Raw genomic sequence first — 13,090 nt, 5'->3', positions numbered from 1 at the left:
TCTGATCTTGTATGAATTACAAAAAATAATTTAGATATTTAATTATTATATATACAATCTGTAAGACACATCAAAATTTTTCACAGGTGAGATAATAACAAGAACAACATCCAAATGATGTCAAACAAACCATGTATTAAATTAATACAATTGAATTTTTAAAGACCAAAATGAAATCATACCATATTAGGGATCACAAGTGATTTTTACCTATTTTTCTCTTACCAAAATAAACTAGTAACCGAGTACTAGCTAGATAGCTTTTATCATATAAATATTCTGTTTCATTGATGACTTGGTTTGCACGGATCAATAGGTAGTTTTATTACTATCTGTTGATATTCATTTTTACAAATCCGTACCCAAAATCCAATGAGAAAAAGCCCAAGAAAAACAAAGCCCAAAAGCCCATGAAGAAGAAAGCCCAGTAAAAAGTAAGCCCCAAAAGCTCATCAGAGGAAAGCCCAACGGAACGTGAGGCCCAAAGGCCCACCAAAAAGACTGAAAAGCAAGAAAGGCCCAAAGAAAAGAGAAAAAAAATGAAAACCAAGACTTACGCCTGGGCTAAGAAAGAAATGAAAGGAAAAGTGATTTGCAGTAGAATATAGATTTACAGTAGAATACAGATATGCAATAGAATACAAATCTTTAACAAATTTTATCCGATTCAAAACAAAATTCAAAACATTGATCATACCTACTTTTGTTGTATATTTTTATTTTTTGTTTGTCACTTTCATTTCTTGATTGACCAAGTCATTGGATGTTCTGTAGTCTGCACATAGATCTTCCCTCTCCACTCACCACCACCCACCCCCCCCCCCCCCCCCCAAAAAAAAAAAAAACACTTGGTCGGAAAAAGTCAAACATAACCACAAGAAAAGAAGAAAGACAAAAACAAAAGAAAGGTGGGCATTACTATTCTTCCTCCCTAAAAGGCTACACCCTACTTCCGTCTTACTAATACCAACCAAATTACTGACCACCACTAGTTTCAATTCAGTCGCTTTCAATGTTTCTGCTTTCATTGGACCTAATATATAAAATGGTTTACTAATGTATGTCCTAAAGGTACACATTAGTAAAATCCTATGTAATCTTAAGTGATAGTCCCAAAGGGAGATTATGAATAGTAACTATAATAATCATAATAATACAATTAGGCGACACCCTTCATAACCTTCTCTTTCCTATCATTCTACATTGGTATAGGCACAAAAACAAGTTCCACTCCAATTGCAAAACACCTATTAAAATATACTAGTTCTAACTGAAAAATTGGGATAAATCATCAAATATCACTATTATCAAACTCTTCACAGTCCATACATAAGTAATATCAAAATTCCCACATCAAACCCCAATACATTACCCCGAAAATAGGGAAAACTAGACTACTAGCTGGTACAGACCAAAACAGAGGACACAATACTGCAATTAAAATTTATATATACATACCTAATTTTTACTTGCCACAGTATTTCTTATGGATTCAAGATTGCTATTTTCATGTATGCTTTTGCTACTTCCCCAGAAATTCAATCTTTGTCTAATGTAATAATGTACATGACTGAGTGTCGCCACAAGGACAAAACTCTCATTTATATTTGGTTAAGTGGGTGAAAAACTTGTTTGTTTGGTTGAGAGAAAAGTGAGAGGATAGAAAGTATAATCTGTATAAATTTACTTTTATGTCCTTACAACAAAATATATAAAAATAATTTATGTATGCTTATTAATTAAAAATATTATTTATTATTTAAAATTAATAAAATGACACTTTTTTATAAATAAAAAAAGTTGCACATTCAACGAATACTATTACTCAAAGAATTTACATAATTTTATACGTTCAAAGTTGCACTTCAAGATTGCTATTTTCATGGGTGCTTTTGCTACTTTCATGTATGCTTATGCTCAAGGATGTCAATACCGTACCGGAGGCCGTACTGGTTTGGCCACTGGTACGATATATTTTGGATATCGGTCAATACTGGTGTACTGTTTCGGGTTTACCGCTATTTTATATATTTAATATATGTATATATACACACACAAAATCTCTATTTACCATAAAACAATACCTCAAAAATTCATGTTTACCATAAAACATTACTTCAATTAAGAACAAATAATTCATAGTTTTAAACTAACATCAACTAAAAAAAAAAAAAAAAGGTATATTTCATGTTTCGATCCGGTATCCAATTACCAGCCGGTACAGCCAGATTTCGCCAGTACGGCTGGTACGATGTTGGTACGGCTGGTATTTTTTCCGGTACTAAATAGGGGGGTCGAGCGTACTGGCCGGTACGGTACAGAATCGATAACCTTGCTTATGCTACTTCCCCAGAAATACAATTAGGTGACACCCTTCATAACCTTCTCTTTGTGTTGGGAATATTCTGCAAGCATAGCGGATGTTATTGCAATTTACTATTGACAGTTGTAGTAGCTTTTATTGATTTCCAAGAGAAGTTACTCCTATGTGGCCAAAAAATGGGTGGAGCTTGTGTCCAGTGGCAAGTGTTACTGGACACGTTGCGATTCGGACATGTGTCCAAAACTGAACACAGTCTTAACGGATCTAGTGGCCACTGGCCATTGGACACAAGTCGGACCCCAAAAAAATACTATAGTACACAAGAAAATGTAGAATTATTTAGGGAAGTTTTTGGCGTTTGAATAATTGCAGTTTTAGTGTTTTACCAGAAAATTAAAAGTTTTGTTGCTTTAAAAAATAGAAATAATCATATTTTTAAGCAAAGTCAACATTGAGTTGGTTCACTTCACCATGTTTAATGTGATACTTGTCCATCATTACTTAGAGAGAGAGAAAAAGAAAAAGAAAAAACAAAAAAACTTTGTCCACCATTAGATATTTTCTTTTCCCCTTCTCCAAGGCATTTTAAATTTTTAATAAGTTCCAACTTTTCCACCAAGGCACCAACCGTGGCTTGAGCAGACCTACACAGTCGGTACTCTTGTCCATGCTTAAATAGAGTGAAAGTGAATAGACCTATTAGTTTAAATCTTGGTCTTTCAATTAACAAAACCTGCTTTGTATCCCCAGACTAAAATTACATATATTTGCATTCCCCATCAATAGTTAAGACCTTCAAACTATTAAACCTCACACAGTCCAAAATTCCAAGTCCTTTGGAAGTTGGAATGCATAAAAGAGAACTGCATGCATTAGCAAATTTCAAGTTCAGAGCATGTAGCAACTAGCAACCATAATCAAGCAGATCCCCAACAATTAATTGTACTAATAAGATGGTCCAGAAAAATTATTTCTTATTAATTTTAAAAGATTTCTAAAAAAGTACAACTTAAAATAAAGATAATGTTAAAAAAAATATATATATATATATATTATACAAAATCATTAGAATTTAAATATATAATATATATATATATTATAAAAAACTTTAGGGAGCTAGGTTAATTTTTTTTTTTTAAAACACCCCTTTTAATTAATTTATCTAAGAAGTAAAAGAGGGAAGGGGTGCAAGTTGCAAAAGTGAGGCAAGCCATGCCATGCGGCCCACGCCCGTCATTGGTCTTCGATTCTAGAAGCTTATCAAAAAAACAATAAAAGATCAAAAGTTGTGCGGTATCTTACGCCATTCTGCAAGTAATTAATCTCATTGACTTATGATTTTTATTTTTTATTTTTCAGTGTGATTTCAGATAATTTAAGTGCAATTTTTTAAGTAAAATAATATTAAAATTTTTAATTAAATTTAAACATATAACTAGATCGTTGATATTTGACAAAGATAATATTATTTGTACTTTATCGGCCAACGCAAAATATGATTTAGAATTTATAATGTACTGCATCACTGCGAAACTATATATCCTTACAATTACTTTTTTGGCCAGATACAACAAACTAATTAATTAGATGTATGTTTCTTCCCAAGAAAAGATGGAAAAGGATCGACAACCTCTCGAATATAGTTTTTTTTTTTTTTTTTTTAATTATCAAAAAAAAAAAAAAAATCGCCAACCTCTTGTGAGTTGGGTCTTCTAGTAGCTTCTATTATTTGTTGTATTAGTTATTCTACTGTAGCACATTTTTATTATATTTATTGCATTAGCTGTTATACTAGCTAAACTTTTTCTACTGAAGCTTTTATTTCTTTGTTATTACGTGCATTTCTTTTAATACGAACTGATCATTATTCTGCCATATATATATATATATATTATATTTATACGTATAAGTATATATACAAATATATATATATATATATATTTATATATATATTTATATGTATATATTTGAGAATACACTAACCCATGTAAACTAACATTTGCTTGATTGCTATTTTCTTTGAGTTTTAGAGTTGTTTATGTACAGGAAGTGAAGAAATATTTCTACAGTAGAAAATGGAGAAACGTCACTCACGTTGTAGAAAAAGTGTAGAAAACTTTACTGCACAACAGAAAATTAAGAAAAGTCAATTCTATGGCAAAAACTGGAGAAATGTTCCTTCTACAGTAGAAACGGAGAATAATTTGCAGCGTTGTCCCCTAGACTTTGGACACTATGTTCGTGCACAAATTGACAGTGGCAGGATGGGATCTTGGAGCCCATTCCTCGAAGCGTCAAGCCCAACTTCCTTCTTATAAAAAGCATAGACTAAACGTTGTCTAATAACATCACAACATGTGTCTAAGGTATAAGAAGTGTAAAAAGAACCCTCAACACTATCATACCTAAAGTTATGAATACTGGATCTCATTTCAGTTTGTTCATTAGAGTGGAATACTTTAGTATTGGCCTATGTCAGTATACCTTTTCAAGGTTATTGCAGATATAAATATATAAATATTTTTTTTTTGGTACTTTTGGAAAATAAAATCTAGTGAGTGATAGTTTGCATAAACACCCGTGCAGTCCTTTGCCATGTTTCGCACTTCTTGAAAGATTAGGTTCAGAGCAACTCTATTTTATATTTATTTAACAATACATATATTACATATAATAATAAATTTAATAGCTTTCTTTTGAAAAATCTCAAATAAAGTGAGTAGATTGTTATATAAAAAAAATTTATTTATGGCTTTTAAAAAAAAATAAAAAAATAAATAAAATAAACAAACCCGTAGGGTACTTGTATACAAAAACTTTTCAAGAAGTTTCCTTCCACTTACTTTTTCCATTTCCCAAACTCACTCACGTGACTTACTCAATTTATTTCCTCATATCACCTAATTTTGACTATTCTTTCTTCTCATCTCATTTAAATTTATTATACGAGCACAACTTTTATCACACTCTTTTCCACGACTATTTTATGTGGTAGACTATAATTGATTGTTTATCATTTTTACATAAAATCACATCTTAGAATTTTTGCATTTCCACCGTGTGTCTGTAGTGGCTTTATGCTCTTTTCAGTCTTCTCTTCTCATATTTTTATCTTCTTATATTTTTATTTATTTATTTATTTTTTTTATCTCACACTGACTTTGCTTCATCTTGTTCTCTTTTTTCCCCATCTCTCGTGTTAAGATCAATTGTTTTTTGGTAGTGGTTTTGCTTTTAAGGGAAGCAGAAAAGCCCAAAATGTACACCCAAAACAACTTGGAATGGGCCAAAATTTTATCCGATGCGGAATAATTTTAGTTTGCATTCCAGTACGATATTTTTCACTGGTTCCGACCAGAACGGAACAAAATTCAAAACATTGATCATACCTGCTTTTGTTGTATATTTGTATTTTTTGTTTTGTCACATTCATTTCATGATTGACCAAGTCATTGGATGTTCTGCAATCTGCACATAGATCTTCCCTCCCCACTTCCAAAGGAAAAAAACACTTTGAAGAAAAAGGTCAAAAACAACCACAAGAAAAGAAGAAAGATAAAAAACGAAACAAAGGTGGGCTTTACCATTCTTCCTCCCTTAAAGGCTACACCCTACTTCCGTCTTACTAATACCAACCAAATTGCTAACCACCACCAGTTTCAATTAAGTGCTTCCAATGCTTTCTGCTTTCATTGGCCCAGATACATAATTGGGTTCGGTGAATGTGTGTCCTTAGGATATACATTAACCATTCATTTTGGGAAAGTTCTTATAAAGAATTGAAAAAACTGTCAAAACAGTTAATTACGTTTTAGTTTTTCATAAAAATTTTCTTAAAATAGTTTACTAATGTATGCCATAAGGGCACACATTAGTAAAATCCTATATAATTTTAAGTGGTAGTCCCAAAATGAGATTATGAATAGGAACTATAATAATCATAATAATACAATTAGGCGACATCCTTCGTAACCTTCTCTTTCCTATCATTCTACATTGGTATAGGCACAAAAACAAGTTCCACTCCAATTGCAAAACACCTATTAGAATATGCTAGTTCTAACTGAAAAGTTGGGATAAATCCTCAAATATCACTATTATCAAACTCTCACAGTCCATACATAAGTAATATCAAAATTCCCACATCAAACCCCAAGACATTACCCCGAAAATAGGGAATACTAGACTACTAGCTGGTACAGACCAAAACAAAGGACACAATACTGCAATTAAAATTTATATATACATACCTAATTTTTACTTGCCACAGTATTACTTATGGATTCAAGATTGCTATTTCCATGTATGCTTTTGCTACTTCCCCAGAAATTCAATCTTTGTCTAATGTAATAATGTACATCACAGAAGACAAAAGATAAAAATTTAAAGGTAGATAACAAAATCATGCAAATATAATAGCATCAAAAGTCATCACAACCCCTAAATATGAAGACTAATGAGGCCACAAGAAGGATCCCATGGCAAACTTTCTCTTATGGTCAACATCTCCAATGATTGGTAGCCCATACTCTCTAAGCAAACAATCAAGCTTCCACTCCGGCATGGTCTCATAGTCAGCTTGAGTGTACCTAGGATAGTGCAGTGGCATCTGAAAGTGCCCACACCACTCCCTCGTGTGTTGCTCTCCGTTGGCTCCTCCGTTGCCTATTTTTTGAGAGAGTCTACTACTCATTGACTCCATTCCTCCACTCATGTTTCTAAAATCACTATAGAGAGAGTTTTGCTTTATAGTAGTTTTGGCAAACTGGTCTGGCCCGTATTTATAGAGAGTTTTGTGTTGGGAATATTCTGCAAGCATAGCGGATGTTATTGCAATTTACTATTGACGGTTGTAATAGGTTATTGATTTCAAGAGAAGTTACTCCTATGTGGCAAAAAAATTACTGTAGTACACAAGAAAATGTAAAATTATGTTGGGAAGGTTTTGGCGTTTGAATCATTGCAGTTTTACCAAAATTAAAAGTTTTGTTGATTTAAAAAATAGAAATAATCATATTGTTATGCAAAGTCAACATTGGGTTGGTTCACTTCACTATGTTTAATGTGATACTTTTCCACCATTACTTAGAGAGACAGAGAGAAAAAGAAAAAGAAAAAACAAAAAAACTTTGTCCACCATTAGATATTTTCTTTTCCCCTTCTCCAAGGCATTTTAATAAGTTCCAACTTTTCCACCAAGGCACCAACTGTGGCTTGAGCAGACCTACACAATCGGTGCTCTTGTCCATGCTTAAATAAAGTGAAAGTGAATAGACCTACTGGTTTTAAATCTTGGTCTTTCAATTAATAAAACCTGCTTTGTAACCCCAGACTAAAATTACATGTATTGGCATTCCCCATCATTAATTAGGACCTTCGAACTATTAAACCTCACACAGTCCAAAATTCCAAGTCCTTTGGAAGTTGGAATGCATAAAAGAGAACTGCGTGCATTAGCAAATTTCAAGTTCAGAGCATGTAGCAACTAGCAAAACATGCTACCATAATCAAGCAGATCCCCAACAATTGTACTAATAAGATGACCCCACCACCCCCCCCAAAAAAGAAAAAGAAAAAGAAAAGAGTGATCGTATTAATTCAGGTCTTAAGTTTGTCCCTGTGAAAGGCTTGCTTTTTATGTCGTAATTCCGTAGAGTCACAGGCAAATAAGATTTTCTTCATATAAATAAAAAATATTTAACAATTTTGCATTAATTTTAGAAGAGATCCAGAAAAATGATTTCTTATTAATTTGAAAAGATTTCTAAAAATGTACAACTTAAAATAAAGATAATGTTAAAAAAATGTATATTATAAATCTTATAAAAAAAAATGTATATTATACAAGATCATTAGAATTTAAATATATATAATATGTATATATTAAAAAAAATTTAGGTAGGTTAAAAAAAAAAAAAAAAAACCCTTTTAATTAATTTATTTAAGAATTAAAAGAGGGAAGGGGTGCAAGTTGCAAAAGTGAGGCAAGCCATGCCATGCGGCCCATGCCCCTCATTGCCCTTCGATTCAAGAAGCTTATCAAATAAACAATAAAAGATCAAAAGTTGTGCGGTATCTTACGCCATTCTGATAGTGATTAATCTCATTGACTTATGATTTTTGTTTTTCATTTTTCGATTTAATTTCAGATCATTTTAAGTGCAATTTTTTAAGTAAAATAATATTAAGTTTTTCAATTAAATTCAAACATATAACTAAATCGTTGACATTTGACAAAAGATAATATTATTTGTACTTTACCAACGAATGCAAAATATGAGTTAAAATTTATAACGTGTTGCATCTTTAAGAAACTATATATTCTTATGAGCGGGTATCTCATATATATGCCAAGCGCATGAGACCTCTTCTCATAGATAAGTGGGCCCCACACGTCAGGTGCATGAGACCAGCCCCTCGCAAGTAGGTGGACCACACACGTGTGGGGCCCATTTATTTGTAAAAAGCAGGTCTCATGCACCTGGCGCATAAGAGATTTTTTCATATCCTTACAATCACTTTTCTGGCCAGATTCAACAAACTAAATTAGATGTATATTCGAGAGGTTGGCGATCCTTTTCCATCATTTCTTGGGGAGAAATATAAGTTTTTTTATTTATTTATTTTTTGAAAAAATTCATCAAAGAAAAAAAAAAAAAAGAAAAGGAAATCGCCAACCTCTCGTGAGGTTGGGTCTCCTAGTAGCTTCTATTATTATGAATCTACCATAAAGGATCATTCTCTGCAATAGCTCTTTATGGCCTAAAATATATAGGAAAAAAATTACAGAAAACATACAACTTGTTTTGGTATTTTGTAATTGGGTACTGGAACATTCATTTTCAGGTAAACAAAAAAGTTAGATGTACATTAAATTGTTCCTATGCTATCGTGAAGGATTGCCTATCTTTTCTGAACCAATTAAAATAAGGTTTTCAATGTTGATGTAACCCTTTACCACTATATTATGTCTATTAAATGCAACCATACGAGCGTGTTCATTCAATATTTCTTGTCCACACAATCACTGTGTGGAGTAGGAGGCATGGCAACCAATTTCTCCATCAATCAGAGAGAGCATTCAATATGTACGAAACTATACATTCTAACAATCATCATCATCATTATCATTATATATCCATACCCAGATTACTAGTGGTGATGAATGAATTGCATAACCAGAACGAAATGTAGACCACATATGGTGGAATGATTTCTTGTATCATAACTGTCGGTAGGTGGTGCAGGAAACAACCCGCATTAGATGCCATAGCCCCACACAAAATCCAGTGCGATCCTACATCTTTCATTACTTCTTTTTTGGTAGGGGAGGAGAAATCCATTAATTTACATTTTTACCCTAGAATCCAATTTATTGACATGTTAAAAATAATTCAGTTGTTTAATTATATGAGACTATTTCTGTATGAACTAATTGGACATTATTATATAGTCATTAAGATAAATTGTATATGATTTATGTGATTTAGTTACAGAAAATATAAATCGCAAGTACCTTGTAAACTCAAAAAATGTAGTTTGTAATAGGTGATAAAATTGGAGATTTCATCTGCAAAGACTATAACATGTCATTTATGATGATTGTTTTGATCATGGAAGTAGAGACTTCTAGTTAATGTGTTGGTATGTCTTAAGTGTGTAAGACACATTGAATCAAACCGCTGTGAGATTAATTATTTAATTAACAACTGCTACTTGAATAATAAATCTCACGTCTTTTATTTTCATACTCAATCCTGAGAAGATTGTGAATCTGATCATGAAATGTAAGCTGCTTTGATATATCAGGAGTGAGATCTAATTTAACGGTCAAAATCTCGGTATGTTGGGTAACTGTACGTAGTGTTGAGAAAATACATATTCTCAAGATGGAATCAATAATCTTTTTCTATAGAGACACGAAATATCACTTTGAGATAAGTTTAATGGGAACTGGTTATTCAAGGTACTAGCTCGGCTCAACCATTTTAGTAAAGAATTACTAAAGTTTATATTTAATGAAATTAGATTTCATAAAATATATATGAAAAACTAAAAGATTAAACCAGGAACTCAAGGAATAGATTAGCGATTTACAAAGTGACAGTTTATTATGACTTTGTTCATTATGGATGTTTCATGGAAGGGTCAAATGATATATTAGAGTTTTGAGATATAATTTATTAATAAGGCCTAGAATGCAATTATATTTCCATAGTGGTACTTGTTATGTAATTAATGGTAACTTTGGGCTTGTTAAGAGTTGATGGAAGCCTGAAGCCTATTGGAGTTAGAGCCTTATTTGTCCCTTCGGTCTCATCCCAAGCCACACACTAAAACCCAACTGGGATAGCCCAAAAGGCTAACCCAATTAGATAATCAGTTGTTTATTTAATAAGAGTTATTAACTAAAGTAATTTCCTAAGCAGTTAATGCTAGGATTAGTGCCCTTAAATCCTATTGTATGATGCTATATATATGATATTATGTATGACATTATGTATGACTTAATATTGTGATTAATAAAGTTGTTTTATTAATATCTAAAATAATGGTTACATGAGTATTCAGACATTATCATATAGTCCATGAAATGCATAGTATGTGATTTATGTGAAAAGTCACAGAAGATATAAATCACAAGTTCTTTGTAAACTCAGAATTTTAGTTCGTAGTCGATAATGAAATTGGGCATTTCATCTGCGAAGACTATAACATATCAACTAAGATGATTTGTCTTGATCATGGAAGTTGAAACTTCTAGTTGATATGTTTTAAGAGTTAAAACATATTGAACTGGACCGCTGTGAGATTTATTATTTTCCTAACGACTGTCAAATGAATAATAAATCTCACGACTTCTATTTACATGAACTCTTAATCCTGAGAGAATAATGGACCTAATCATGAAGTGTAGGTTGCTTTGATATATCAGGAGTGAGATCTAAAGTCACGATCAAAACCTCAGTATGTTGGGCAGCCACATTTAGTGTTGATGGAACATATATTTTCAAGATGGAATTCATAATCTCTTAACGGAGATATAAAATATTCCATTGAGATAAGTTTGATGGGCTTGGTTATTCAAAATGTTAGGCCTAACTACTTTAGTAAAGAGTTACTAAAGTATATATTTATGAAATTGGATTTCATAAATATATGATGAATAACTTAAAGGATTAAATCAGGTACTTAATGATTAAGATGTAGTAATCTACAAAGTGGTAGTTTACATTCATGACTTTGTATTACTACGAATATTTATGACGGGGTTGCATGTATAATAAAGTCTTGGGATATAATTTATTAATAAGACCTAGAGTGCAATTATATTTATATAGTGGTATTAAATATAATTAATGGTAACTTTGGACTTGTCAAGAGTTGACAGAAAAGCCTAAGGCCCATTGGAGCTAGTGTCTTATTTGTTCCCTTTTGGTCCCACTCCAAGCCACATACTAAAGCCCAATTGGAAAGGCCCAAAAAGTTAGTCCAATTAGATAATCGGTTATAAGGAGAGAAACATACAGAATTTTAAAAAGAGAGAATGAAATGGTTTGTATGTGAGTGTTGGACACTCTCTAATTCTCCCTTGAACACAATCATAAAAACTGATTGAGAGACCACACTTCTCGGGCATTAGTGGAATTGGAGTGAAGATTAAAAGTGTTTCCAAGTACATTTAATCTTTGTTTTGAAATTCACCACACCAAGGTACACTCTCTTATTCTTTTATTCTAAAATTTACATAGTACATGTTATCAATTGTGAATGAAGTAGATCAGTGAATTTTCCGCTGAGTGTGTTTTGTATATGATACAAACATGTGTTTTTCCAACAATTAAAACGTATGTATGATTAAAAGAAGAGAAAATAGTTCTCTCTTTGATCTCTCCTGAACACAATTTTCAACTATAAGAAAGTGTATATATGTGAGAACTGATTGAGAGACCACACATCTTGAACACCATGTGGAATTGGGATGAAAATTGAAGGTCTTTTTAGGGGACTATCTACTATTTGTTTTTTATTTTCACTAAATTAAGGTACACTTTCTATTCTCTGTTCTAGAATTCAAAATTGTATGTTATCTCTCATGAATGAAGTAAATCATTGTGTTTCTTCCACTACTTGTTTTGTATGAGATGCAAAATTGGAATTTCCAACATTTACTTGCAATGTATTTCCATTTCCCATGTACTTGGGTAAAATTTGTGTGTTCTTTATGTTAAAAGCCAAAAGTTGCAATAACTTGGGGTTCAAGTGATAGCTTAATGGTAATGATATCCTTGTTGATACCCATTTTTAATAATATGGACCTAAAGGCCCAACAGTAGAAAAGCCCAAACCAAACCAAGAAAAAGAGAAATAAGCAAGGCCTAAGCAAGGGCCGACGATAGAGAAAGTAACGCAATGGGGTTATGTCCTAAAGGCCTAGAGAGTAAATAAGCAAGGCCCAAGTAAGGGCCCAAAGAGAGAGAATGTCCATAAAGAACAAGAAAAAGGACACATTGACCCACCACAAGATATAGGCAATGTGGGAGAGTTAGTCATGATAGGATGACCCTCTTCAAGGAATAAGGGCCCAATACACCAATCAGGTAAGAACTAATGGAAAGTAAGAAGGGAAATGTTTCAAAAGACCCACGGGCCTAACCCAGGCAAACAAAATGAGGCAAGCCTAATAAGCCCACATCATTCTCTATAAAGGATGAATACAAGTGGGAAATCTTAGTCTTGACAAAGAAGAAAAGGGACAAAACCAAA

General features: G+C 32.3%; 1 long non-coding RNA gene across 1 annotated transcript; it reads right to left on the bottom strand.

The window, feature by feature from the left end:
• Nucleotides 1-1,148: 1,148 nt before the first annotated feature.
• Nucleotides 1,149-7,275, bottom strand: LOC126702972 (uncharacterized). Its single transcript, XR_007647901.1, has 2 exons — nt 6,297-7,275; nt 1,149-1,180 (listed from the first exon to the last, which is right to left on the bottom strand). It is a non-coding gene; the product is annotated as an uncharacterized LOC126702972 (long non-coding RNA).
• Between the last annotated feature and the right edge of the window lie 5,815 nt (nt 7,276-13,090).

The sequence above is a fragment of the Quercus robur genome, chromosome 10 (genome assembly GCF_932294415.1).
Source record: "Quercus robur chromosome 10, dhQueRobu3.1, whole genome shotgun sequence".
NCBI lineage: Eukaryota > Viridiplantae > Streptophyta > Magnoliopsida > Fagales > Fagaceae > Quercus > Quercus robur.
This window is presented reverse-complemented; position numbering and strand designations above follow the sequence as displayed.